The sequence below is a fragment of the Tympanuchus pallidicinctus genome, unplaced genomic scaffold, assembly GCF_026119805.1.
Source record: "Tympanuchus pallidicinctus isolate F22 unplaced genomic scaffold, pur_lepc_1.0 scaffold16, whole genome shotgun sequence".
In the NCBI taxonomy this organism is placed as follows: Eukaryota; Metazoa; Chordata; class Aves; order Galliformes; family Phasianidae; genus Tympanuchus; species Tympanuchus pallidicinctus.
The window spans coordinates 19,817,079-19,844,192 of NW_026294679.1; the positions used below are offsets into that span (position 1 = coordinate 19,817,079).

The 27,114-nt window shown below is 45.9% G+C and overlaps 2 protein-coding genes and 1 long non-coding RNA gene across 15 annotated transcripts in view; 1 reads left to right on the forward strand and 2 right to left on the reverse strand.

Annotated features, from left to right (window-relative positions):
• CAMK2G (calcium/calmodulin dependent protein kinase II gamma) overlaps nucleotides 1-27,114 on the reverse strand; it is a 111,381-nt gene that overhangs the window by 76,236 nt on the left and 8,031 nt on the right. The gene's annotated exons all lie outside the window — the stretch shown is intronic.
• PLAU (plasminogen activator, urokinase) overlaps nucleotides 1-27,114 on the forward strand; it is a 128,514-nt gene that overhangs the window by 15,297 nt on the left and 86,103 nt on the right. The gene's annotated exons all lie outside the window — the stretch shown is intronic.
• On the reverse strand, nucleotides 9,348-16,464 carry LOC128078225 (uncharacterized). Its single transcript, XR_008205379.1, has 3 exons — nucleotides 12,871-16,464; nucleotides 12,228-12,300; nucleotides 9,348-12,130 (listed from the first exon to the last, which is right to left on the reverse strand). It is a non-coding gene; the product is annotated as an uncharacterized LOC128078225 (long non-coding RNA).

Below are 27,114 nucleotides of genomic sequence, written 5' to 3' on the forward strand. Positions count from 1 at the left end.
CCCCCATTTCAACAGTGCACAAACACTCCAGAAGAAACAGAGGAGAGAGAAGGAAAATAGCCTTGAAGGAACAGGAAGATTCACCATTTTCTGCAGCTGCAGTACTGGCACACACGCTGCATGCTGAGGGTTTCAGCACAGGCAGCCTGTACTGACACTCACAGTAAGAAGAAGGGATAAGGCCACACTCCAAATTTCAGGCTGGTGATGCTACATGTTGTGGTTTGCTAAGGCTGTCTTCTAGTCCACACACTCTGAAAATTTCCCTCACTCCTTAATTCTCTTGGTCCTGAAGAAATAAATACATAGGATGAAGCACAGTGTGCTCACAATTAATTACAACTGCCTGAGATAGCTTTAACTTCTCCAGACAAAGAAATAAAAAATAAGAGCAAAGACATTAAAAACATAAAAAACAAACTAACAAACAAAAAAAACAACCAAAACAGCTTTTCATTTGCCTAATCTACCAATTTTTTTTCTAGGGCTTTTCTGGCTTGAAGACAGACCTTACAGTATTTTTCCTACTTCCTCCCACAAGAAAACAAACATCAGTACACCACCATCATTTAAGATGCAATCGTAAAGCTTCCTGGTCTATGCTTTTTTAGACATGAGATAGTTGGATTGCAACGTGCTGTCATATGGAATATGTGCAGAACTGCAGAAGGCAGACTAAAGTACTGCACAGAGCACCCTTCTCAGCCAAAAGAACAGTAACGGCAAATCCTGCCAAACACACAGATGTGCAACAAAGAGTCACTACTCAATACTCAATATCAAGAACGATCATCAACAGGCAATGCTTCAATGCTTTGATACCAGGCTTCTCTAAGGAAACCGCAGCCAAAATACAGGTATCTGAATCCATTTATCATAAGCAAAGAGGAAAGATATGAGCATATCTGCAGGCTTCAGATCAACACAGCTCATGCCATAGAATAAAGCAAGATAACCTCTTCCCAAAGTCCCATCTGGCTAAAACCAGGACAGCCAGAGACGCAAGATGTGTTTGTGAGACCTCTGACATGTCCTAAAAAGCCAATGCAACAAGTTCCAACCTTACAAAGGCCCTTCTTCTACTCAACACTGGCAAACGTATTGCAAAATGCAGTGAACCCCTGCTGTGAAATGTGGACTGGGGACCACATGAACTATAAAGAACCAGAGAAAAAAGCCCCTAGTCCTACTGTGTTCAAAAATACCACGGGGAAATACAACAATGGACAACTCAACCGCTGGTCTTAGAGACCTGGGAAAGCTTCTTAATTTCCACTGATAGGTCAATTTGTTTGATCCAGTACCATTCCAATGTAATCTCTGCTTAAGTTCCCTGAGCATCTGGCTCCTAGGCACAGAACATACGTCACATGCCCCAGTGTTTATACATCTGTATTAGAGGCAGATTTATATCAACTGGCTCTGGTCCTGAAGAGCAATCAATCACTATTTGTCATATTTCAAAGTGGCATTTCTTTAGCCAAACTCTGCGACCTAGGACAAGGAATTCCTTATTGAGCTGTCTGGAAGCCTAAGATCTCACAACCAGAAAGGCTCTGGGAGGTGAAGTCACTGCTGAGCCTGTAGGGCACAAAGCACAGGTCTGTGCTCTTTGAAAAAGGCAGCCCTGAAGGTTTGGGTATTTCTTTTGGAGGAACAACTTGATGCTGTTCTGCTACCCAGAATTTATGTTAGGTTTTAAAGGGCAAATATATCCTTCTTGTGATCAGAGTTTGATTTAATGTGCGATTCCAGCATAGATCTCTTGCTGGAAATTTGTTTCCCTTTCACAATCCTCCTGTCTCTACTGATGGAGATGTTTCTTGCTTCACATTTTGGCTAAAAGATACCGTGTTTCCAAATAAAAACAGTTTTGAAGCAGATATAAGTAAGCTGAAAAAGCCTACAGAAAAAAAAAATGCATATTTTGCCTACTTATAATAAGGTCAGCACATAACCCCACAGACATCTGAATTCAGAAGGTACTCAGAAGGCAGCTGAGGGTCACTGCAGATGAGCTGTGGAAGCCAGGCGGACACATGACACTGGGCTAACTCCACTTCTGTGCACTTGAGACTTGAGTGCGAGCACAGGCAGCCACATGGGTAACAGCTAAGGGCAGCTTTAAGCTGGATATCGGGGCAGGGGGGAGGCTGCAGGGAAGGACTGGTGTCACATCAGGTCAGGCAGAGAGCATGACTGAAGGGACCAGGTCACTGTGCGGCCGGGAAAAGGGCAGGGTGGAAGGATGCAAAGCAAGAGACACACTGAGGCGTGCTCCTGCCAGACAAAGGAGCTGGATAATAAAGAATAATAAGAATACAATTTCTTGAAAAATGTCTTTTGTAACATCATACCGACATGCAAACTACTGCTACAGCAGCCATAGAAATGCCAGATGAATGAGACGAGGTCAGTTTATGCAGAAAGAGGAGGAGGATGACACTCAGAAGAGGACACACAGGCCAAGCACTGCTCTCTTTGCTGCCTTCAGGGGTTCCACACGACAGAGCTGCAAGGACAGCGCCTGACAGCAGTACGACCCTGTCTCGTCCTTGTTGTCCTGAGAACAGCAATACGTATGTGGGGCAAAACAGACCAAACTTACAAGCAGTATTCCAGATTTCTTTTCAGTAAAAGTCAACGTGACAAGCTCAGACAGGCTTTTAGGGAATCTGCTTGCCAGATCCAAGGCAGTACTCAAGAGCAGTCATGCTCAAGCCTGCTACGTGTCTGTCTCAAATTATGTTTAACCTTTAGGAGTAAGGAAGCAATTCATAGAGCAAGGTACAGAGAATTTCTGTGTTACAATTCCTCTATGTGATACACAATTTTTATCAATAACTCCACTTTCTATTTAACTGCAAGTCCTACCTGTTAATTACACCCTTAACAAAGCTAGCAGAATCTCTGCACAGGTCTGAGCAAACACTGTCACATTCTTTTGGGGAGCCTGTTAATACACACTGCCTTGGGAGGGACAGCCAGCACAGCCCTAGAAATAAAGAGCTTTGCCCAGGAGCTTTTAGAAAGCCCACAGGCTTCCCCAGCTGCAGGCTGAAAGCTGTCTGCTATTCCACCAAAGTGAAAATAGGATGTAAAAAGGATGCCTCTTCCGAAATGGCCAAGCACAAGCAAGTATGAGCATCCTGAGCACAATCCAAATATATCAAGATTACTAGCATGGTGTCAGAAGTTCTACGTATGTCAATATTCAAAAGAAAAAGATAAAATTTGTTTCTCCTACAGCAGCTAGATTTGTAGAAGTAACTTCAGTTCCAGCCTGGGAAAAAAAAGGACAACATACAAAACGGAGACTGCTTCAAGAGTGCTCAGAGATACACAACTTATCATCTGGAATTATCTTTCACATTAGGAAAACAAGCACTGCGACAAGTGAAATAAAACAAGACGAAAGAGATTCCATCCACAGCCTTGCTCTGAGCACAGCTTTTATTTTAGCAAGACAGGAGGGAGGAGGGAAAAAAAACCCTTTCATTAGTCACTGATAGGATAAGTTGTATTTACAAAGAGCGGATTAGTCATCCACTGGTTTTGTTCCAGAGGGAGCAAAGCAGGGCCCTGCCTTCCCAGCTTCCGCAGGAGACGAGGCCTGCGTGCCCAGAAGCGCAGCCGCCACTCCCGCACGCGCCGTTTCAGACAGCGCCAAGCCAGGTCACAGGCTTAACAGCCCTGAGCCCATGCTGCCTCTTGCTCCCTGATGGGCTGACCCTAAGGGCACAGGTGGAGCGCAGGTCCCCTGCCTCGTGCAAGCCTGCACAGCCTCCCAGAGCCTGCTGACCACACTGACACAGCTCTGCAGGAAGGAGAGTGCAAGGAAACACAAGCTGCAGCTTTGCTAGTGGCTGTCACTGCCAACAGAAAAACTCACTCACAGTGGATGGTAGGACTGCAATGCAAGCAGCTCAAAAGCGCTGCAAAGAGTGCAGCTCCTTTATCTTCCCTGATGTCATAGGATGCCATGGAAAGCCTAAAACACATGGAAACCCTACCCTAAGCAGAGACGTGTCTGTCCCTGTCTGCGCACAGTGGAGCTTCTGTGTGTGCTCCAGATGAACGTACCTTACCTCCAGCACACTTTCCTCAAGGGCTGGCTGTAGCCATCCCCAAAATATCAAATTCTTGGGGAGAGCATGGAGAAAACGGTGGCTTCATTTCAGCACCTGCAGAGAAGTTCACGCACCAGGGAGACAGGAAGCAGGCAGACTGGGGAACACCAGGCGTGTCACATCACGGATGTGCTGCCCCTTCTTGTGCTGAGCCCTGCCCTTAAATCGAAGCTGCATTCTGCCCACCTGGGAAACTCTAGGCAGTCCTTCAGTCCCCAAGAGCTGCCAACATAATGTAAGCTTTACTGCTACCATCATACAAATCTATTCTATTCCTGTTAAAAAATAAAATCAAAAGAGATCAAACCTATAAGCACACACGCTTACCCTGCCTCCAGTGATTCTGCTGCATCTCCCCACCCCCACAGCCACTCATTCATCTTCACGTAAAACAGCAAAAGGATTACGCATATGTTGCCTTGCCATCCTGACCTTCTTAACCTATGCCCACGTGATTGCCTGTGATGTCGTGCGTTTGCTGTCCCATCATCCATACGTCAGAGGCTAACTCCCTTCTGGTTCAGCTTCATTCAGAAGCCAGGTGGTAATTCTCACCTCCTGCCGCACGACTTACAGGTGCACACTGAACTGCCATCAGCTTCCCTGCAGGAATGGAGAGCCAGGCCCAGAGCAGATATCTCAGTTATAAACCCCAAAGGGAAAGGAGGACAGTACAGGCAGTACACCATAGGACAATGAATGCTCAGAGAGAAGGTCAACAGTGGGGAAATGCTGTCATCTATGGATGCACAGCCATGTAGAAGGAGGGGGAAGAGGGACTTGCGCCACAAGGGTCAGGATCCAGCAGAAGCAGCAGCTCCAGTGAAGCTGACATTACAGCTGGGGAAGCAGAGGAGGTGGCCGAGCCCTCAGTTTGCATGGGGGATGCTCCCAGTTGCTACATGCAAGTTTCTCTCTAAGCCAGAGAGATAAGCTGCACAAGCTGTACAAAACAGATCAGTGGGGTTTTTTCGCTGTCATCACCTGGCCACACTGTGGGCACAAGGAAATCACATCCGCAGAGAGGATAAATGGCTTCTTTCTTGTCCAACCATCTAGCTGACAGAGCCTTAAAACAGAGTTGCTAGGAGCAGCCCAGATAAAGCCATGGGGATAGCCAGAGCAAGGGAACAAACACTCTTCAACGGCTCAGGACAACTCAGCAGCCAACCAGAAGGCAAGGATTCACTGGGACACTGAGGTCGACTGATGGAATACCTCAAATCTACAACTGAGGATGCCCTGGGAAAGCAAGACAAAAGAGCCTTGAGAAAGCTGGAGGTGCTGATGAGGTGGTAGGCAGAAGTTTCTGGCAGGAACTTCTGCACAGCCTGTCACTGCAGCCAGCTCTGCTAGAGAGCCTGGTGTCAAGACCCAAAGCAAAATGCAGCTATCAACATCTGACCCATCACCCAGAATAAGCTGCGAAGCAGCAGGTATCTGTTACTTCAATTCCAAGAATCAAACAAAGACAACCCTAGGCTCAGCCCTACTGTCCCCATAGTCCTTTTCTATCCTCTGCAGTGCCCAAAGCGCCAACCCCAGGGAGCAGCAGGGCTGACCATCCACAGGACAGAGCAGTCACCTTCTCAAGAACAGTTTTGTCTGGAGCTTTGTAAAGTCAGAATATCTTCGGGCCCAAATCCCCCAGACAAACCACAATCCAGCTGCCAGGATTTGTAAACTAGCTTTGCTAATAGCTCCCAGGGTTTTCTGTGGCATGTAGCTGTGGTTAGCAATATACCTGCCGCAGCTGCGTTTCCTCATTTGGCAACAAATGTGCATGGAAGAATAAAGCATGCTGCAGCTCATATGAGTTGTGGACATTTTGGTCACTTGCACAGATTTTAGATCCTTTTCTTCCACATTGTGGAAGCTGTAAAAGTCATGGCAGTTCACTGTGCACTACACCACCACAGCTCTGACTTGCTTGACTCCCAGGGTTATTAGGAACACCAGTGTCCTTAATGCACAGCAAGACAGCAAAGGCATGTGCCACTGAAATCACAGACTTTCCACTGTCCCCTCTTTGCTACGCTGCACCAAAGGAACAGACGTGCAGCTCTCACTGCATGTTTGGCGCCCTTGTCTCTTGGCCCTTCCTAAGAAAGGGGACAGAAATCACCTGCCCCCGTGGTCCAATGATGATGCATCCAGCACTGCAGGCAAGCTACTGCCTGTACCAACTTGAGCAGTCACACTGGTTTTTCTCCATAGGGTTACTGGCTGGAAAAGTTCCAGGAGGTCAGGCTTTAGTGTACAAGACCCTGTGCAAGGGGACACCATAAGCAGCTGTTCTCTGGGAAGCCAAGACCTCCCCTTTAAAAGCACAGCAGCAGAGTGAGAGCTAGAGTAAAACTGAAGTGATAAGCAAGCTGCCTAACTATTACCTCTGGAGCTGGCATTTGCAAGCAGGAGACAGACACCCAGCTTCTGGTATTGTTCCTGCTGGGCACCTTCTGTCCTCACAAAAGAGCCTCACAGCTTTATGGAGATGTCTACTCTGCAATCAAAGGTTTAATCACAGCATGAACAGATACATTCATGATAGTGCTGCACTCACTTGCAGGAGCAGTAATAGCAGGATTTGGGGACTTCAACACAAATGGTACAGACCTGCTGGGGATCTGCATATGTGCCTGAGACTCTAGCCACCCTGAGACCACAGTACTGTGACTTCAGTGCTATTATCTCCACAGTACTGAGAAAAAAATTAGCGAGGTGGATCCCTGGTGCTGCCATCACACCTTCTGCTGCACTGTCAGCAAAGACATCAAGCTCTGTGCATCAGCTCTAGGTACTCAGTGTGTTCATGGAGACTGAGAGAAGTGGGGTGGAAGTGAGAAGAAGAGAGGGAAGAAAAAGACACACAACAGAATGCTTCTAATGACAGTTTGTCCAGTGTCGTGCATTTCTCCACACAAACACTTTAACACATACAGAAACAAGTTCTGCAGTCAAAACACAAATAAATGAAAAAATGTACAAAAAGAGGAAAGCCATGTACAGAGAAGCTCCTGGCACCCACAGCACTTCAGACCTGAATTCCACCACCCGCAGTGCAGAAGCAAGCAGTGCCAAGTCCCCACCCCAGCACTGCAAGTGCAGAGATGTGTGAACGTGCACCCAGCATCTCCATGTTGCAGCTGGCTCTGGGCACAACGATGGGTGCCTCCAGGTACCCTGCTCCCCACAGCTCCCCACATCAGCAGAGGAAAACAGGAGGCAGCTCAGCATCAGCTTTATAGGTACCATGCTGGAGAGTGAGCTGGGAAAGCTCAGTCACAGACAGGACAAACTGTTCCCAGGGACTGGCCCCCACCTCCACACACTGACAGCCACACTGAGCTGCAGTCACTACTTCCAGCTGCAGTTTTGCCCCCTGTCACCTGGCAGGTGGGATAAGGCCAGCAGTTAGCTTCTTCAGCTTATGCCTCAGCCCTCCCCAAGGCACAGTTAGTGTTCTCAGCTCTATCATAAGGCTTTCAAACTATGCTAGCAGAGATGGCCAAGAAAAACGGGAGGCCTCGGGCACTCAAGACTTCATATTTTCCCCTCTAAACAGAACGTCTCAGAAAGAAAAGAGGTTTGCAAAAATCCACCTTTGATTTTCCTGAAGATTGGGCCACCTTGAAAGACACGTGGGAACAAGAATGAGGGCACAGAACTGAAAAGGGATTTGAACCAGATAGGTCAGGAGAATGACCCCAACTCAGCTATAATCAATGCGACTGAACATCATCCAAACTAAGCCTGTGTTTGCTGCACCTACTGCATGCTGCCAGGAGGCACACTAAAATGCAGGCCAGGAGCCTGAGCCCTACCCAGATGATGAGCTACAGTTGGCTACCTGAGATCACAGAGCCACAGAAATGGAGAAGCAGAACAGCCCCAGTCCCACACTGCTACCAGCTCCAGATGCATGGTTTGAGACTTGAGTAACAGCAAGGTCTGCAAGGGCTTGCATGTGCTGTTGGAAGAAAAGCAATTCCATCACCCCTCAGGTGATCAGTCTTTTTTATTTCTCTTTCACAAACAAAGCCTTCAAAATAAATAATTTTCAAAGTAATCTGCCCTGTAACAAAGAACAGCTGAACACAATCCTTTCTTCCCTTCAAATTCAGATCATGTAAATCTAAGCATAAGTCCCTGTGAAAGTGTAGATGCACATGCTAAGAGAAAAAGCACAGACAGAACAAAGAGTTGGATACGAGGGATCAGCAAATTAGTTTACTCACAGGACACGAGATAGCTGGGAAATAGGACATGAAGGGGAAGAAACAGAAGAAAACCTCATGCTCCATCTGTACAGTCAGCCCATCACCAGGCAAAGAGGAGCTCGGTCGTACTTCCATGTTCATTCACTTGCCATGCCAAGAAAGCAAGTAATAAAACAAAGGGTAAGAACGAATACACAAACTGTCCAGGGATATCATTGAGGGAGACCTATGATCCTGTCCATGAATGGAAGAGGATATCTGAAAAGCTCAAAGGGGACAGAATTTCTCAATTGGGATAGAAAGCTTACTGAAAACAATCCTGTTGCTTTTTTCAGGAGGAAATAGAGGGGAAAGCAGTGTGATGCTAAGGTCTGGGAAAGGAATAAATGCTCTCTGAAAAGCTCTGAAGGCAAAGCTGCCAGGGTAGGAAGTAACAGCATGCCCAGCTGCCTCCCTGCACACACAAACCCACGTGCACGTTGAGGCTTTCCTCTCAGTTCCAGCCCTCCACAGCAAATAAGTTTGAATGACATCCTGCTGGGGTGCACAGGGGACACTGTCCTGCCTGATGGACCAGGGAAATCTCGAGATGCACAAAAGCACAGATGCAGCAGCTGAGGGGGAAGGCCTTACAGAGATTAACATGTTTATCTCCTCGCTTAAGTCTCTTACTGGCCAATGGTTTCAGTCCGATGGCAGCAACAGAACTAAAAATAAGAACTTGGGCATTACCAGTGACTCACCGTGTCAATGACACCGTGAGGGATCACAGAGAAACCTGCTCCCACTCCTGAGCTTAGTATTTAATGGTAGGAAATGACTTCCCAAAGAGACAAAAACAGGGAGACACATCACTGAGATCTCTTCATTTGAGCGATTCCAGGGCTGGGAGAAAACCTCTTTGAATATTCAATGGCTTTAAATAGATAATCCAAGCAGACTCAGACCCAAATTTCAGGTTAAGTACGCATGCCTCGGAGGGAAACTGAGGCTTGCAAGAGAAGGGTTAGACAATGCCATCAGACCAAGTCCAAACTTCCAGAACAAGAATATTCCCTGCTAGAGGCGAGGCTAACTGCTGCCAGTCCTGATTTCTGTCCAGATCATGCCTCTCTGCAAGTACACCTCACAGGCACAGTAATTCCTGCATCTTTTGTTACAAGAGCTGTTTGTGCAAAGAAACGCACACTAGGAAAGTCAGCACCATAGCAAGACACTATTTCAACTGAAGAACCCCTTGCTTCCTCCAAAAAGCCATGCTACCCTTAATATCAAATTTTAGCAACTTAGCCATACAGCAATGCAGTGGAATCTCCGATTCCCTAGCCAGACTACTGGAAATGAGGATCCCAGAAGTACAACTGTATGAGGTCAAAATCCTCCTGGAACACTGATTCCCTTCACCCTCTTCCCCAAAGGCCACAGCTAAGATAAAGCCAAATTTTTTTGATATCTCTAGGAATAAAGAAATCACTTCCCTGGTACTACATCGGTGCAAAGTTGTCCAACAGCAAGCTCAGGAGGCTCCTGTGCTATAACACTGTCACTGCGCTTCTACTATCCTTTCTCTGCCCTGTTTCCTAATGGCCCTGCATCCTCTTTGCTTCTGATGCTGGCGCAAGCATTCATGCAGCAGTGTACTGAACTGGAGAGCTGAACTGATCCATCATTAACCTGGTTCACAGTGTAACTATATAAAGAATTTGTGCTAGCGCAAGGAGGGAAAAAATGGTCAGGAGAAGGGCTGCATCCTTCAGCAGCAGAACACGGCTCACACTGGCTGCAACTGCTCATGCAGCTATTCAGTGTGATTTCACTGCCCTTCGCTACAATACTCAGAGAATTAGTGCCCACAGGAGTTTTATGTCAGCCCATACGATGTTCTTGTCTTCTGACTGCATTAGTTTATCCCTAATTTCTGATCCAGCACAAGAGAGAACTGTTCATCAGAGCTCCTTGAGCTTTTTCTCGTCATATCTCCTGGCACTCATATAAGAAGTAATCATTTTTACAAGAACAGAATAAAGATCAATCTTTACCATCCTCTCATCATATATTGAAGGAAAATATTCCATTTATCAGATTAAAAGAAGAACGAGAATAAAGTAATTTGTTTGAAAATCCCAAGGAGTCAGCAGTACAGCCAGGGCTGCAACTTGCGTGGGCATAGATTTTGCACCTAAAAGAAGGAATAATCAAAACCCAATGACATAATACCAAAAGATCACAGGAGATCTGGATTACGGTAATGCAAATATGGCACTGCTATTGGGACAGCCTTGCTTTAGAGACAGGCTGTTCAGCAGCTACTGGTACACGCCAATTTCCCAAAAAAGAAATTATGCTGTTGGCTACCGACAAGCAGAACCAAAGCTCCTCATCAATGAGGAAAACAGACAGTGTCTGATATCTGTCTACTCCTCTTTAAACAGATAAACCAGAGTACCCTTGTTCCTGGACACAGCAAGTAGGATCTCCTATGAACACACACAGTAATCCTCTCTCTTGTTCTAGCTGCTGAGGAAGCCAGCAAACACAGACAAATTTGTGTGATCTGAAGTTAAAAGCAGAAACTGTTAAAGCTCCAAAATTGCCCTACAAGGATCAAATGGAGACTACAATTAAGAATTATTCCAGTATTAAAATAATAGCAAACTTGAATCTATTACTAGAGAAATGGAAGCTTTCAAGGTAAAACCATATAGTGAGTAGCAGATCTAGAAAACCTCATCACTGCCTGCTTATGGGAAACACTGCTATTATTGCATATATATGTCTCCACACGCAAAAAAAAATAAATGGCGGGGATTGCACCAGAGGAGCAAAGAAGGCAAAGAGAGGTCTGTGGAAACCAATGATCAAACTGTCACAGTAGATAGGGGAGGTAGGAGTTTCAAAAAGGAGAACCAGGAGACAACACCAAGAACAGAGGCTGACAGGAAACACTGCATCAGCATCATGCCAAAGGCAATGTGCACTATTGTGGACCAAGATAAACCAGTTTTGCCCTCTCTAATCTGTTGCACAGTGAAGACATTGCAAGCGTTCAAACCAGAGAAGAACACCCAGATTACCAGGGAAAGACTGTCAGGCAGGGTTCTGAGAGGGCTATTCTGTTTTATTAAACAACCGAGGTCCTTGTGTAGGAGAAGCTGGGAGAGATCACTCTAGGCAGTCCGAGGAGGCACAGGGCAATGTATATCAGAAATATATACCATCAGTGCTATGGTGCTTTCCAGTATTGTCTGTTTGCTGCCAAGTTTAAATCTGTTTCACCCTGTCCCAGGCAGCTACCCTGAGAGAGAATCTCTTCAGTGACTTGCCTTTATCATACTAAAATGCATCCTCGATTCTTAGCTACTGGGCAAACTCAGTTTTTACCTGTACAGTGATCAGACGCTCTCAGGAATATAATTTGGGCAAAAAAAGTAATGAGTCATATTTAGGCAGAAATATAATGCAGTAAATATATTTATTAACTCAGATATTTATTCTACATCTTCCAGTGTTCATCAGCATAAGTTAAATCTAGCTGTTTCCCTTTCTTTCTCCCACTACTGAAAGAGAGCAACAAAACCCCCAAAAGGCATCTTTATTATTTCTCCTAAGCATATGCTGAAGCATCATATAGGGAGTAACCTGCTTTGCAGGAACACAAATGAAAGCTCAAGATGGTCTGCTCTTAAAAACGTTGAGGCCCAGTATTGCTCTTTGTCTTCTCACTGATATTGCCCACTCAACAATCTGATGTGCTTTGGTCAGGCTCAAGTTATTCCCAAACTAGGAACGGAGACAGACAAAATGGGAAAAAAGAAGAAATAAGAAGAGGAGTATTGGGGATTTCTGTCCAAATTTAACACCAAGGGTGAAAAAGCACCTGAATGCGTTTACTTGCTTCATGCCAACACAGCCAACCAGTGGTGTGAGTGAAAGAATTCTGGGCTGCAGCACTCAATGACCAAGTCAATGAAGAAGCAGAAGAAAGAAAATATTTCATTAGATCCTGTAGGCATCACACATCTAAAATAAAATCTACAAAGCAATAGAACTTAAATTCTATTACCACCACCACCCCCCCCCCCCCCCAAAAAAAAAATGCTTTACAAAAAACTTGGAAGTTTAAAAAACAGCAAAATTAATGTATATGCAAACTAGCAGTGACACATCACAGCCGTGATTACAGAACACAGAATGAAATCTGATTCCAAAGGATACCCACAAACTTGACTTCTCAGCAATACTGTGTATGCCAGACAAATTACACTCAGAAGGAACATGGATGCTCAGTGCATCCACCTCTGAACAGAGGAACTGAAGAGAGCAAGTGGTAATTACCAGGTTTGAGTTTTAGCACACACATTACTACGTTAAGTTTTGCAATTGCTTTTTCCTCCCTTTGTTAATATTACAGCTTAGGGGAGCCTTCGCAGTATGATTTTTTCAGTAAAGAAAGCCCAATCTTTTCAAATACAGGAGGAGAAATAAACAGAACAATCCCTGCACTTCTGGGTTCAACTCACCAATCTTGGCCTTGTAGAAATGTACAGCAGGAAAGTGAGACCTGGAAAATAAAATCAAGCCAAACAGCACATGCACAAACCTGGCATCATTCAGTGCTTTTGGCAGCCAGACTATAAAGTGTGTTGCACCAAGAGCTGATTTCCTCCTCTCACCCTGCAGCAGCACTGACAGCCCTACGGGCAGCCTGCTCCCTGTTCCCAGCTCTATCAAGGACATGGCAGCTTGGTGCACAGCATCAGTCTCATCTCTGCTTTAACCCAGCCTGCTACCAATGCTCCTGCATGCCTTCAGCATCAGTTCCCGAATTCCCCATGCAACCAGCCCAACCACGTGCCCAGGCACCCTTCAAGCAACTGCATGCTCCTACAGAGTGCTTGGTTGTCCCCACAGTAGGGCTGGAGGGCAGGGCTGCTAACATGTGGACTCCATCTTGTGTGAAAGGTAGATGAGTTATCTCCAACGGAAAGATGCAGCTGCTAGAGCCAAGGGCAAAGTGGCTTGAAATGCCTTCCCTGCAGCATGGAATATGTTTCAGGAGCGCCCAGTGCCACCCTTCTCCTCAGCACCACAGATGAGACAGAGGAAGCACCACCATGCTGCCCAGTCAAGCCTACTGAGCTCCAAGCACTGAGTCCTGCCGCAGAATACAGTTAAGAGATGGCTTACTGGAAGGTGAAATCCATTTAAATTACTGAAGGATCTGATACTTCAGCTTGAAGTAGCAGCCATAGTTTAGAGCAGGCATGTCCAACCTGTGGCCTGCACGTGGCCCAGCAGAGCTAGTAATTAGCCCTACCCTCTGTGCTATCATGGTAGCAGCTGTTCTCTGCTGAGAGGCCCGGCTCAACCCAGGTGTGCACTCATCACTCAGCAACAACCAAAACATCGGCCCAAGACAATTCCCCTTCAGTCAGTGAGGTCCAGGCAAGCCAAAAGGTTGGACGCTCATGGAACAGAGCCAATAAATCATCTCCCTCCAGCCTTCTTCACCAAGCAATACTGCCTCCAGAAGAGAAGAATCATCATCTTGATATGAAATGATCTTCTGTTTGCCCTAAAATCCCGTCACACCACGAAAATCCTCCCAAGGCACAGAATCTTATAACTCCTGAAACTCCTATTTCTTAAGAACAATGTAGCACAAACAGGAGTAAGAGAATTAAGCAGAGAAATCCTTTTCAGTGAGGACAGGCAAGCCAGTCCCATATCAGAGGAAGCTATTCCAAGCCGGCAGTGTGCCATGGCAGGCTGTTGTGTCTCAAAAGGAAATTACTAGCACGGACATGTGGGTATAGCACAGAGTTGGAGGATGCTAAAGCTGGGAGATAAAGGGAGCTTCTACTTCTGCAAACTGTCCCTGTAGTGCCTGGCTTATTCACATGAATAAGCAACATTGATGCAATCTTCTTGTGTCATCTTCTAAGCAGGAATGCGGTGGGAACATTTTTTCATATGTTTAATCCAATATAGTCGCTGCAAAGGATCCCCTTTCCTTAAGCAGAATTATTCATGCAATGAAAAGCAATGCATATCTGTCCCAACTGAAAAAGCACATGATGCGGAGGTGGTAACACACTACAACACAAACATAGACAGATGAATAATTATGTGAAAAAGTCGTTTTCCTATTGCACACAACCACTATGTTCTGCTGAGTCAGAGCTTCTCCTTCTAACAGATGTGAAGCTGGGTCCTGCCACTGTTTGCCCTGCTGAGCCTTGGGAAAGCAAAGGCCTGCTATGGGCTTGGTGAGGCTCAGCCCAGGAAGCTGTGGTATGGGGAGCCCCAGCCCCACCAGTCCCCATCTGGGCCCCACGGGCACGTCTGCAGGAGAACAGTTTCCTCCAGGGCCAAACACACACCGCTCCCCCTGCTCCAAATCAAATAAGCCAAGAACAAGTACGCAGCCATCCTGTCATTCTGGGACAATCATTTTTCTGGCTAGCTCTGCACTTTTAGGCTGCCGTTTTTCATTATTGCTAATAGGCCTCATTAATAAAAAGCTTTTAAGCACAAGACCATTCCTAAATGCAGTTTATGTTGCACAAAAGCAATGCTCTCATTGTGGCAAGGGCAGTAGGGAAAGAAACAGAGTTTGCCTTTCCATAAACACTGATAATTCACAACCTAGTGCGATTTGCCCTTCATTTGGATTCACAGTTATTCCAAATGAACCATTTAAGAGAGGGATGGCTTTAAGATCCCCAGTTTTCAATTAAGGTATACTTCATGCTTTGAAAATAAGAACTTGGTTTTAAAACATAGCATTAGGAAACCAAAAACCTTTTTCACTTGAGACAAACTTTCAGAACTTTTAGGGAGTCAGCAGTCACACCATGGATTTTACAGTTACGTTCAATATGCAATCACATCCTTAAATAAGAGGCACCCAGGCGACTCCAAGGAGCAAGCAAACAAACATTCCCCTTCCCCCAGGCAGCCAGACTCAGGAGTGCAAACTCCCTCCAGCCGACAGCCTGGCACGGCGTGTGCTCCTGGAGGTGTCAAGGGACGGCTGGACATGCCTCTCAATTCTACAAAGCTGCAGTGTCACTGAGCACAGAAGCTGGCACGCTTCTCCCTGGCACAGTCAGCCTGGACAGCAGTTCAGATCCCTTCTCGGAGAAGCCCTTGTCTGATTTGTTTCCATATTTCCACAAAAACTGCGGAATCGCCGGGGCTTTCAGTTACGTATATCATTTACATTCCTAAGAGTTGTGCACTGAATTGGCTAATAACTTGTAATATCATTTGCCACAGAGAAGGTGTGAAATTACACTCTTCATGCTTTCGATTCAAATACTTCAATCAACTTGAACTTCTAGCCCTGAGAGAAGCTCTGTTCGTTTGGAGACAGCCAGCATAACACCCCCAGAGAGAAGTGGAACAACATTCAGAGCTCCAGTGTAAGAATTTATTTCCATGTGCCTGCTACATCCAGGCAATCCACAGGACTGTGCTTCATGTCCTCCTTCATAGCACTAATATCCTCTTTCCTACTAGTTATAAAAGTGAAAAAAAAAAATAAACTACCAAAACATACTTTCTAACTCTCTTTTACGGAGATCTGCGCTATGTAGCTTCTAAAATTAGCATCACAGAATGCTGTGTTCTTGAAGCCTTCCCTTTACTATCTTCTCTCTACTCCCCTTACTATAGGGGAAAAAAGAAAACAACAACAAAAAACCTCTACAGACCCATTGAAAATTTTATGTCTTGGAGGTCAAAAACTTATATGCAACAGTGCTAGCATAGGTCTACATGCCAACATTAGTCCTCAGTAGCATTATATTTTCATGGAATCCCAGAATGGTTGAGATTGGAAGGAACCCCTACTGATCATCTAGTTCAATCACCCACTCAATCTAAAGATGAAGGAAAAGCTAAAGTGAAGATGGACACAGTTTCAAAAAGCAAGGAAAGTCAAGCCACAGCGGTCAGTTCTCAGAGCTCTTAAATTAAATACTCCTCATGGCCAGACCACTAATTCATTTTGTCTCACATTCCCTAACCAGCAGTGGCTGAAACCTGCTAATTCAGGTAGAACAGAATCAATTCAACTTACAACATGCTGGAACGTTAGGACAGCCACATGGCAGAAGAGACTAATCGAAAAAAGCTCCTGACTGAATGCCCTTATATATATATATATATATTTTTTTCCTATCATAGGAATATGATAGCAGAGATCACTGTCGATGCTGGAGCCCAATCTCCATCCCTTTCCTCATCTTCCACTCTCCTGCTGTGGTGCTAGGAAAGCTCTGTCTCCAGAGGGAAGCATGAGGCAAGGGAAATCTTGTATTCTTCCCTGAAATGGAGGACAGAGCAGTTGCAAATACAGAAGACAGCAATCCATGTTTGTTTCAGGACTGCCCCAGTCACCTCATACAAAGGAGAAAAGAGATTAAACTCCCAGTGTGAAACATAAATAACCTGAAGAAGTAAGACCGTAAGCCTTCTCTTTCTAAAAAGAATTCCTTTTCACATATGCTGACTTTAATTACACACGAGTTCCTCATCCCTTTTTTCAATCTGTGATATGTGTCTCAAGGCAGCAAGTTTGAAATGAATTATTGAAAAGATAAATTTTCAATTTGTTGCATAACCAAGTTTGTCTCTTATTATGGAAAGGGCACACAAGAACATCTAACAACTTTCTGCAGCACACTTTAATTAACCTTTATCACACTCCACCCCTCCCTTGAATTTTCTTTTTCCCTCAGCTCCCCCTCACACGGATACTCCTTCCCACAGCCCTGCAGCATGCTTTCTAACTGCCTGCTACAGACAGCTTGAATCCTGCTGGTTCACACAGAAGCAGTATGCCTGGCACATACATTATTAAGCACAGAATGGATTTCTGGACATTCCCTCCCATTTCTTATTCCCTACTCAGAACCAGCATTCAATTAATGACAGCTCTTCAGCTCTGTCCCATAACTTCTAATTATTCCTTACTGACGAGCTAACAGTAATCTTCTTAAACCCATCCACTCCTTGGGTGGCAAAGGATGTTACATTCTTGAAGACTTCATACTAGCTTGACATTATCATATGATCAAGAGGGTTTGCAGCAGTGCATCTTGTACATCTCCAGCTTCGTTTGGAAAGACTTCAGGCTTAACCATACATTAAGGCCAGCGTTTCTAAGTTCTCTTAGAGGTAGGAAGCCATGCTAACATGCTGATCAGTTAGCTTAGAGACACAGTGAGCAGGGAAAGGGAACTGTTTCCTGACAGTACCCCATGATCTAAATTTTCACAACTGGCCCAATTACTTAGATCCTTAAATGAAGCCAATTTTAGAATTTATCTGAATTTTCATCCTATGATCGCTTTTATTTTCACTCTCAAGTGATGCTGCTGAATTTAGTTACAAATTATACATTTCTTGGCAGTGCAACTCCTTTAGATCTTTGAGATCCAAGTTCTCATGTTTGCTATCTCATTTTCACCCCTTCCAGAGAACAACACATTGCAACTGTTACTGCCCCAGTTCCTGCAGCTGTGGCCAACACTCACCACTAACGTTTTCTATCCAGGTGATTCCTTTCTCTTGCTATGATTAGTCTTAACAAACGCATCCTGTTCACTGTCACCTATGAAAAAGCCTTCTGTACAAATTGCACTTATCTCCAGTCTTCAAACTCCCTCTTATCACTTGGAAAAACAACAGAACAGTAGTGAGTCCAAGCTCACAGACACAGCATGCCAAACACTGTGTATTCCAGCACTGCACCTCTTAAGCAATAAGCAAACCAAAGGGAAAAACAGTACAGGGAATATGCAAAAATCCTATTACAGTGCCCGTTGAACTAGAGGACTCTAGTCAAGACTATATATTTTTGCTCACATTATTTCCTCCAAAATGCCCACAGTCCTTTTTCTGTCTATGCTCTCCACATTGCTGTTACAGCAAAGAATAAGACTTGGCAATAATTCTTAACAAGTTAGGAGAAGAGTCCAAGTGCACTGGTAAGCACCTTCAAATTTGCATCTCCTGGTTTGTCCAAGAGTAAAACAGTGCTAACGCTTGCCTGCCCAATAGTGGGACTGGGAAGACAGAGAACATCAGATGCCAAATTGCTCAATGAAACAATAATGGCTATTGAATTGTTAAGTAGATGGTGAGGGGAACAGCACAGCAAGACTGAGAGTAAGTGGCTAAAGTGAAAAAAAAGGAAAAAAAAACAAAAAGAAAAAAAGCACCATTGCTTTCCTAGTGGTCTCGGGTACACATAGCGATCTTGTGGTGCAGAAGAGCAAAACATAGTGAAGAACCTTCTTTTATATAGGGGGAAAAAAGTATATTGGGAGGACAATTGAGGCAGAAATGGAAATCTCCCCTGGAGAGCAGGACTAACCATCCATTCTTTCTCAAAAGCGAGCAAATCCTTAACAAAAACTTGGAAATACCCCACCTGAAAGTGGAAATTCCTTGCATTACACCTCCACCTTTAACAAAGCAAGAACTGAATCAATTGGGACCCCAGGCAGGAGGAGCTATACAAGCTCCTTCTCATACAACCTTGATACATGAATGTTCAGAAGTCACTGTCAGGGCTGTCCAAGACTGGAAAGCTACAGCATCCAGCCCCCAGTCTTCCATCACAATGTAACATCACAGTGAGAATCTTAAATAAAATGCCATACTTATCACTGGTCATCAAACAGGTGGATATCTCTTGAATAAGTCAAGGAAATGTAGTTTGAACCCAAAAATGAAGCTTGGGAACGAAATGAAAGCACAGAATTTCAACGTGTTCCTAACACTGGAATTAAGCAGAAAACCTCTTTTTGCTGCATGAGATGCAGCGGTAGGACCTGTGTCCACACAGCATGTCAGAATTCACTACTTTTCCAGCTATTCCAACCAGTTGAGAGAGGGAGGAATGCTGGAAACCCTGCCTTGATTCTGGTACCCTAGGTACTCTAGGAGCCAAGTAAACACAATATCTTCTTGGGGGCATAGATGAATGGCTCCGCATCCAAGTGCTGAGTAACTCCTCTCTAAGAGATAATACCTGTCAAAATAGGCTCTTCCGACAATGAGATGAAAAACCAAGTTTCAGGGGATTAGAATAATTAAGAATTAAAAAAAAAAAAGGCCAAGCCGTCTATTTTAAGAGCAAGTTCCCTTTGCAATACTAGGATAACTTTAAACTAAGCAGAGAAAGCTGTAAATACAGAGCTACCAGGAAACCTCACAGAGAGAAAGCTTGAAATGCAGATGTGTCCAAATCCAACATCACATATAGCAGATGTGCTATATATACAGAAGAGCAAAATGTACCACATGTCACTAAGTCCACCCAACAGTCAAGAACGTGGAGAAGAGGAAACAAAGAGACACTGCAGAAACAAAAAGACACCGCAGCTGCCTGTGGCCCCAGAGGAGTCTAAAAGCTTGATCCTGTACTTTAAGCTATTGCCTAGAAACAAGCTAGCAAAATGTCTTTAACAGAAGTTAGCATTCAGTAAAGTAAGTTTGAATATAAGGATTACCTAAAAAACACACACAGAGTGGTCTGTAGGCACTGCTAGCCCTGAGGACACCATCTAGCTGGGTACAGTGTCCCCCAGCCCTCCCACAGCCTCTCTCCCCTCTCTGCAGCTGGCAGGGCCCCGCATGGCCCTACCACCACCGCCAAGGCAAGGTCACTGTCCTTTACCATGTTCCAGTAGCACTAGGCCTGAAAACCAAGCTACAGTTCCCTGCTGCCTCTATCCAAAGGCACTCCGGGCTCTGCTCCCCACAGCCTCTGCCAGGAGGGTGACGCAGGTCCCATCCACACAGCACAGCTCTGACACAGTGCGAGCATGCACTCTTCTCAGCAGCGACTCCAACCTCAAGAGCCACGCTCAAGCAATCTCTTCCCCCAAAACTTGTCTGGAAATCCAGTGCTTTTCCAACCCCAAAACCTCAGTAACTCCCTTTAGAAGGGCTCTTCTGAGTTTCATTTCCTGATTTGAAGAAAAGGAAAGAAAAGGAATGGGGCAAGCTGTGATACTGAGAAGGGAACAACAGCCCAAGAAAAAGAGGCAGGTGCTCCTTAAACCAATACTGGCACCAGGGAACACACACTGCAGGCCTGTGGCCTCGTTCAGCTCCGCAGTGTTCCTGTACTGCGCTCATGCTGTGCAAGCTGGAGATAGCTGCCATGAAGATCAACTGTTCTCAGGTGCTCAGGCAGCAGATCTGGGGTGGGAGGCAGCAGAGGCGTGTAAAAAGAAAAAGCACACACCTTCTGCTCTGGTCTGCCCAGGCCTTTGGCAGCAACTCAGTGCAATCCAATACGTCCAGTACAAGGAGCAAATGGCCTGTTAGTGACAGCTCTGTGTAATGACAAACAACTCTGCAGCACTGACATCCCTATGTAGAAAAAAGGATAAGGCAGAAAAACTCCAAGACACCCAAGATAAGCCTTTATTTCCTCTCTCCTTTATTTTTTTTCCCCCTTTTCTCTCATTTTTTTCCCCCTCCTGGGCCAATTCAGTTTCAGCACAACACTCAGAGTGGAAGCTTGGTGTTCTTTTCACAAGGAGTTGAGCTGCAGAGTCATTGTGACTGTCTCCCTAATCACAGGTGATGCAGTAGGAAGGGACTCTTGTCTCCCATGAGCACCATTACAACAGAGAGATCAGGCACGCTAGCAATGAGTTGGGAGTCCTTTATACGTCTCAGTGACATTTTCATCACCATAACTGGCCACGGGTAGAATATCCCAGGAAGCAAACCCTAAAAATAACTTCTTACAACAAGTCAGCCAGTCCCCTGGCAAAAGGGGAGGGAACACTGCTTATACATGGTTTGCACAATTCAGTTATTGCAAGAAGGACAATGAATGCCCAGACAAGCAGGAGAGAAGGAAAACAGAGGAGAAAAAGCAGGTGGTGAATTACACAACTTTTTCTCCTGCATCACCAATGACTTTCCAAAGTGGTAATCAAGAAATTGAGATTGAACTTCATAGCAAAGTCTGCCTAGATTACTCGAACATGCAGCAAGGGAGATAATCTTGCCTGTTCAGCAGCAGCAGAAGCAGCAGAGCTCTCCCACAGCTGCTGTCTTTGCAGAAGAACATGGGTGCTGTTCCAAGTTACAGCCCTGCAGGTCCCCATGAGGTTTCCTGCTTTCCAGCTACCTCGCTGCAGAAACCAGAGGGTTTTTCTCCACCAGAACATCCTCAGAAACGCATCGCCGGGAACCACAAGAAATCCCACAAGAGCTTCCAGTCACAACGGGTCCACAAGCAGCCTTTCCCTGCTCTTCCTACTCCTCCAGTGAGTGGGGCTGTGATGCCAGGCAGTGAGGCACTGAGCAGCCACACAGCCATGGCTGACAAGTCCTCTGTGACACTCTGAGTCATGTGCAGAAGCTCACTGGCTCTGAATTGTAACAGGACATCCTGTATAAGAAATGAGTGTGCAGTGAAGGCGTCCTGACGGGAACAGCCCTAAGCAAACACCTGGTGAAACTGTGACAGAGAAGCAAGGAAGGGAAAAGCACGACAGGATTTTCCAGTTCCGAGGCTGCTGCCCATTGTGCTTTTCCAGCTGCTGAGCATCCCATGCAGGCACAGACATGCAAACTCTGGGGGGAGGAGAGGAAGGGAGCAGTGACCATCCACACCGTGCTGCTGCCCCTTCTCCATCCTCCTGCAGAAAGATGCCTTTGTGAGCAAGTCTGCCCAGGCTGTGCTGAGGACCCAGCCATGACTGCAGGCAGAGGGCTGGCTCGCACTCGCTCCCTCTTGATTTACAGAACTTCCCTGCTAGCAGCTGCATTGCAGATGAACCCTCTTAAAGTGGACATGAAGTGAGAGAGGCAGGAGGGCACAGAGCCACTCCGAAGTGCTGTGGCCACACAGCAGCTCCTCTGGCACACGGATGGTGACTGACCCCAGGAAGAGCTCCAGCTTCTCCACCTCAATCCAACTGCATACAGAGGGTCCTGAAATACACAGAAGAATCCCACCGAGGGAGCTCAGCCCTGGGCAGGAGCTTCTTCCTTATCCCCATTGCTGCTCCCAGCAAGTGCCAGCAGGTTCAGATGGAGCAGCCGGTGAGCGAGCAAGGTGAGCAGGCAGCAGGGATGTCCTAGCAGTGCCAATTCACTGCACTGCAGGATCCAGGAATCCAGAGATAGACGGAAGAGTATAAATTCCTCTGGCTCAACAGTGCTGGAGACTTCCCTGTTCCCATTTCATCCCCCACTGCCCCTTCAGATAAGCTAACTTCATAGGTGAGACCTGAATTGCATTTTCAACGTAAGGAAGGAGTTTTCACCGTTTTTCACACAAGAAAAACCTCCACAGTTAACGGTTTATACTTCATCAGGGAGATGAGCAGGCTGAAAAGCCTGTGAGAGCCAAGGAACTTGTTGACCATTTGTGAGGTGGTGGCAGGGAAAGCGTTTGTAGCTCAGCCTCAGAACTGTGAAGATGCAGAGCATGCAGAGCCACAAGGAGTTAATACGGCAGAATGCGCTTCCTTAAAGCTGGGTAACCAGCTCTGCAGCAACTGCTAGCAGCAGCCAGAGCCACCTGCACTTGTCAGCAATATTTGATAATGGTTATCAAGAAAGCAAACCACCTTGCTCCTCTTTTTTTCACATCTCTGATGCTCAGCTTCACTGCCTGCAGAAGAGAGGCATGCTGCGAGGCTCCCTGTCTGCTGCTGTTGAAGTGCTTCCACACAGAGGACGAGCTCCTCTGCACCAACCACGTTAAGTGCAGGGCTAATTCAGACATAGACAGAGATGACAGCGGATCATTGCTCAGCACTAATCAGGCAACACTGAAAATTTTCAGCAGGACGACTTCCTAACAAGCAGTAGGCACAACACAATATCCTAATCTGCAGAGCTGGCGGATTCTAGCCCAGATGACATTCAGATCAGACCAAAATGGGCAGAGCTGGAAGCCACTTCTCAAGCCTGCAGTCCAAAAATCAGGAATATTTAAAGTAACACGAGATCTATGAATCACTGCTTTGACTTGCACCAAAGAAGCACATCCATCATACACTGGCTTTGTCCCTGCATTGGCACTACTTATAAACCAAAGCTGTGCAACTTTAACACTTCTAATCTCTCCGACACAATCTCAACAGAGGACATTTGATATCCAAAGCTTACATGGACAGGCCCCGAGGCAGGCAAAACTAAACTTAACACCATACCACCTCCCTGGGCATCACACAGAAAGGAGTCCTGCTTGGCATCATCGAGCCCCAGCTCAGAGCAGCCCTCCCGATGAGCTTTGGGCATCACTGAACAGAACTTCCTTCTTCCACATCTATTTTTTTCTTCAGCCATCATGGGCGATTTCTTGGCCCATCACCCATGAAATGTTATATGCTCTGATACAAGGGGAGTGGAAAAAACAAGATACACATTTTCAGAATGGCAGCCGCTCCACTACAGTAGAAATGCTAAGTGTATTTGGCAAGCACTGGAGACCAATACAAGAAGAGGTTTAACAAGCTGTTTTCCCTGCAAAAGCTTCCAGAGCACTCATGCTATTTGAAATGTGTATCTAATGAGTGTGGCCTAGAGAAAGCAATGGACTATCTCCCTCTCAAGTCAAATGTCAAGGCAGGTGCCTGAAAGTAGACTTCTAGCTGTAAGCACACCTGCAGGCTCAACACACGTGTCCTGGAGCAGCAGCAGCTTCACACACCAGCTATCTTCTGCTGGATAGGTAAGGAAAACCTCACCCAGAAGCGAGCCCAACTGCAAGATCCTCTGGGATTTAGGGCACATCTGGAGCAAAGTAACAGCTTTGGAAAATAAACTCCTTCAAGAGAAATCATGGTAAAACTCACCTGCTGAGCTACTTGATGCTCAAGAAAAGGAAAGCACGATGCCTTTAAAGATTGCTAGCTCTTCTCCTTCTTTTTCACCTCAGATTTGGAGCTGCTGTGTCAGACCACTTTTCTCACTGCTTCCCTGGCATTGAGAAAACCCCCTCCTTGCTAGTCCACATCAACTGGCTGAGTGCAAGTGACACTGCAGAGCAGAAGATAAAGCACCTCCAGATGCTGCTACTCCAGCAGACAAGTTGCAGCCTATCCCAGATAATTGCCTACAAGCAAGCAGGAAGTGAAGGGAGGGAAAAGAATCCTTTTCACAAACTTCGAGGATCTAGCTTAGGTGCCTTAACATCCTTGTTCTCATTCACAGCCCTTGCTCACAGGAACTGAAAAGTCCACTGGCAGTTGGCCTCATAGGAAAGACATATACAACTAATTTTGATATATATTAATTTCTCATTTCATAAATCAACATTTTTCAGTAAGTTGAAGAAGCTCTTCTAGAGAGAGACTAGTTTTAATTACCATAATTCTATCTTGCTAAATCCATAGGCAAACATGTTAGGCTAATATGTGTATTGCTGGCCAGAGTATTGCTGGGCAAGATGAGGTTTGTCTCTCCCAAAGCAAACTGCAGAACGACATCCTGCAAGCTCATAGCAATGCCACGTGACACCACCTTCTGAGCGATGGGACACTGAGATGCACTGAGATGGGCACTGGGTGCAGACACTCCCATGCTCAGCTCCTTGCTCCCCAGCCAGTTCCATCCCCTAACTCTAGGTCAGTCCACATAGCAGCCAATCGGCACCGACAACAGCAGCACACAGGGGCAAGACCAGCACGAGCACTAATGGTGCTGACGCGATTTTGCATCAGACACTTTTAATGACAGCAGCCTTGTACTAACAATAACACCCGTGCAGGCTGGATGGGCTCACGTTCAATAGCCTGAAACCTGCAGGCAACAACAAAGCTCAATGGTTTGCACCAACTCCGACGCAGAAAAGCTCCGAGCACAAGGTAGGCAACTGCAGCTGTTTGTGGGTGTAAGGAACAAAAGAAGAGACTGATACAAGAAACAGAGTCTCTTCCCACTTTCTACTTTTCAGCTATCCAAATAATGCAAATCCTACCAGTAAAAGCAGGATGCATTCACCCCCCTCTCCAGCAGTACCCAGTGCTGGGTCTGGACACTCAGGGGCACAGACAGCAGGAGGAATGTCTGTCCACACCCCCCCACCATTCCGATGGCTAATGGATAGCGAGCCTGGTATTTCTCACTAGGATGCTGTCCTTCGTTAATACATCATCACCCACCCTCCTCCCTCCCTTCCCGCCTATGAGAAAGTTTAATCCTTTGGCTCACACGCATCTGGTAAATTTTTCAGTCCCTGTTTGCCACAGTCATCATGGCAACAGCCCCCAGAGATAAGACAGCAGCACTGCCCAGCAGGCGCGGCTGCTCCCAGCTCCCACCGCCATCTCGTGTGGTCCCGCTGGCCTGCCAGAGCCATGCCTGCACCCAGCCTCCTCTCTGCAGGCACCTACTTTCCCCAGAAAGGTGTTGGAATTGTCTGTGTTTTTCTTCTACATTAACTTGATCTTCATTCCCACAGTGGCGACTGTCTTCTCCAGCACAACTCTCAGCTCAACTTCTGGGACTCTGACAGAAGCACATTAACAGCGCTTCAGGAGATGGTACGTTGGCTACCAGGGAAAAAGGAGCTTGTGTTTAACAGCTAACAAGCTCTGGCTTCCATCATAGAGGAAAGGCTAACACCATTCTCAGGAGCAGAACAGGAGTCCAGCCTTATCCCAGTGTCCCTGCTGAGGAAACCTCAGCCATGGGGACAACAGGACACAGCCCAGAGCGTGGTGAGCTCACAACAGGAAAAACTGGATGGAAGCACCAGAACAGCAGTTCACTGCTGCCAAGAGATGTGTAACTCACACCCTCAAGAACATAACACAAAAGTGCTGAGAGTACAGTATCACGTCCATATGCATACATGCGTTCTCTAAAAGGTCATCATATTTACTCATCTTAGAGATGGGGAATTCTCCTCTTCACCTCCACAGCAACCTGGTGAATCAGGCTCCAACGCACAGAGCAGAGCCATGGTTATCTCCTCCTTTCCTGACAAGCAACAAACATTTACCAGCTCTCCTGACATCCCTCAACTATTCTCAGGGTTGTCAGGTATTCACCACTTGCACAGCCACTAGCTTCCCACATCTGCTCACTTGAAAGGTAAAAGCAACAAGGATTCTGCAATGCCAGCTGGGAAGGAAGGAGGATGAAGCAGTATCACTAGAATTACATTTGCAGTAAAAGCATTATAGATGTCTAGAATTACTATTAATTGGCATGTCAGAAAACTGAACATTCAAAATAAGCTCAAAAATGAAAACAGAAAGAAAAAGTGAACTGGAGAGAATAGGTAGAAAAAGCTACGAGGAAACAAAATCTTACAACTAAAGACTCAGCTTCCCCAGAAGTTTCAATCCATGCCCCATTATTCTTCAGCAACTCTCAGTGCTGAAAAGGCATCTTTCTATGATGCTGCCAGGCCATTTCTTCAGAAGTGTTCTACCACTGTTCTTCAGAAATCATACAAGCAGCCACACTAGAATGCTTGAGCAGCCACAAGAGCAGTACACAGTGATATTTAAGTAGATAGTCGATCTAAGAAGGTAAAAAAGGAACCTGCAGTCAGCCTAGCTCACAGGGCCCCAGAGGAAAGGAATGGGAAAGAAAAAAAAGAAAGCAACAGGGAACAAGCCACCACACCTGAAATCCTAGAACAGGTGACAGGCAGGAGTTAACAAAAGGGGAAGACACCTTGGTTTTAAGGGTTACATGGCAGACAGATGGTGCTCAAAGATGGCAAAGTAGAGAGAGATTTCATTTTACACTAATGT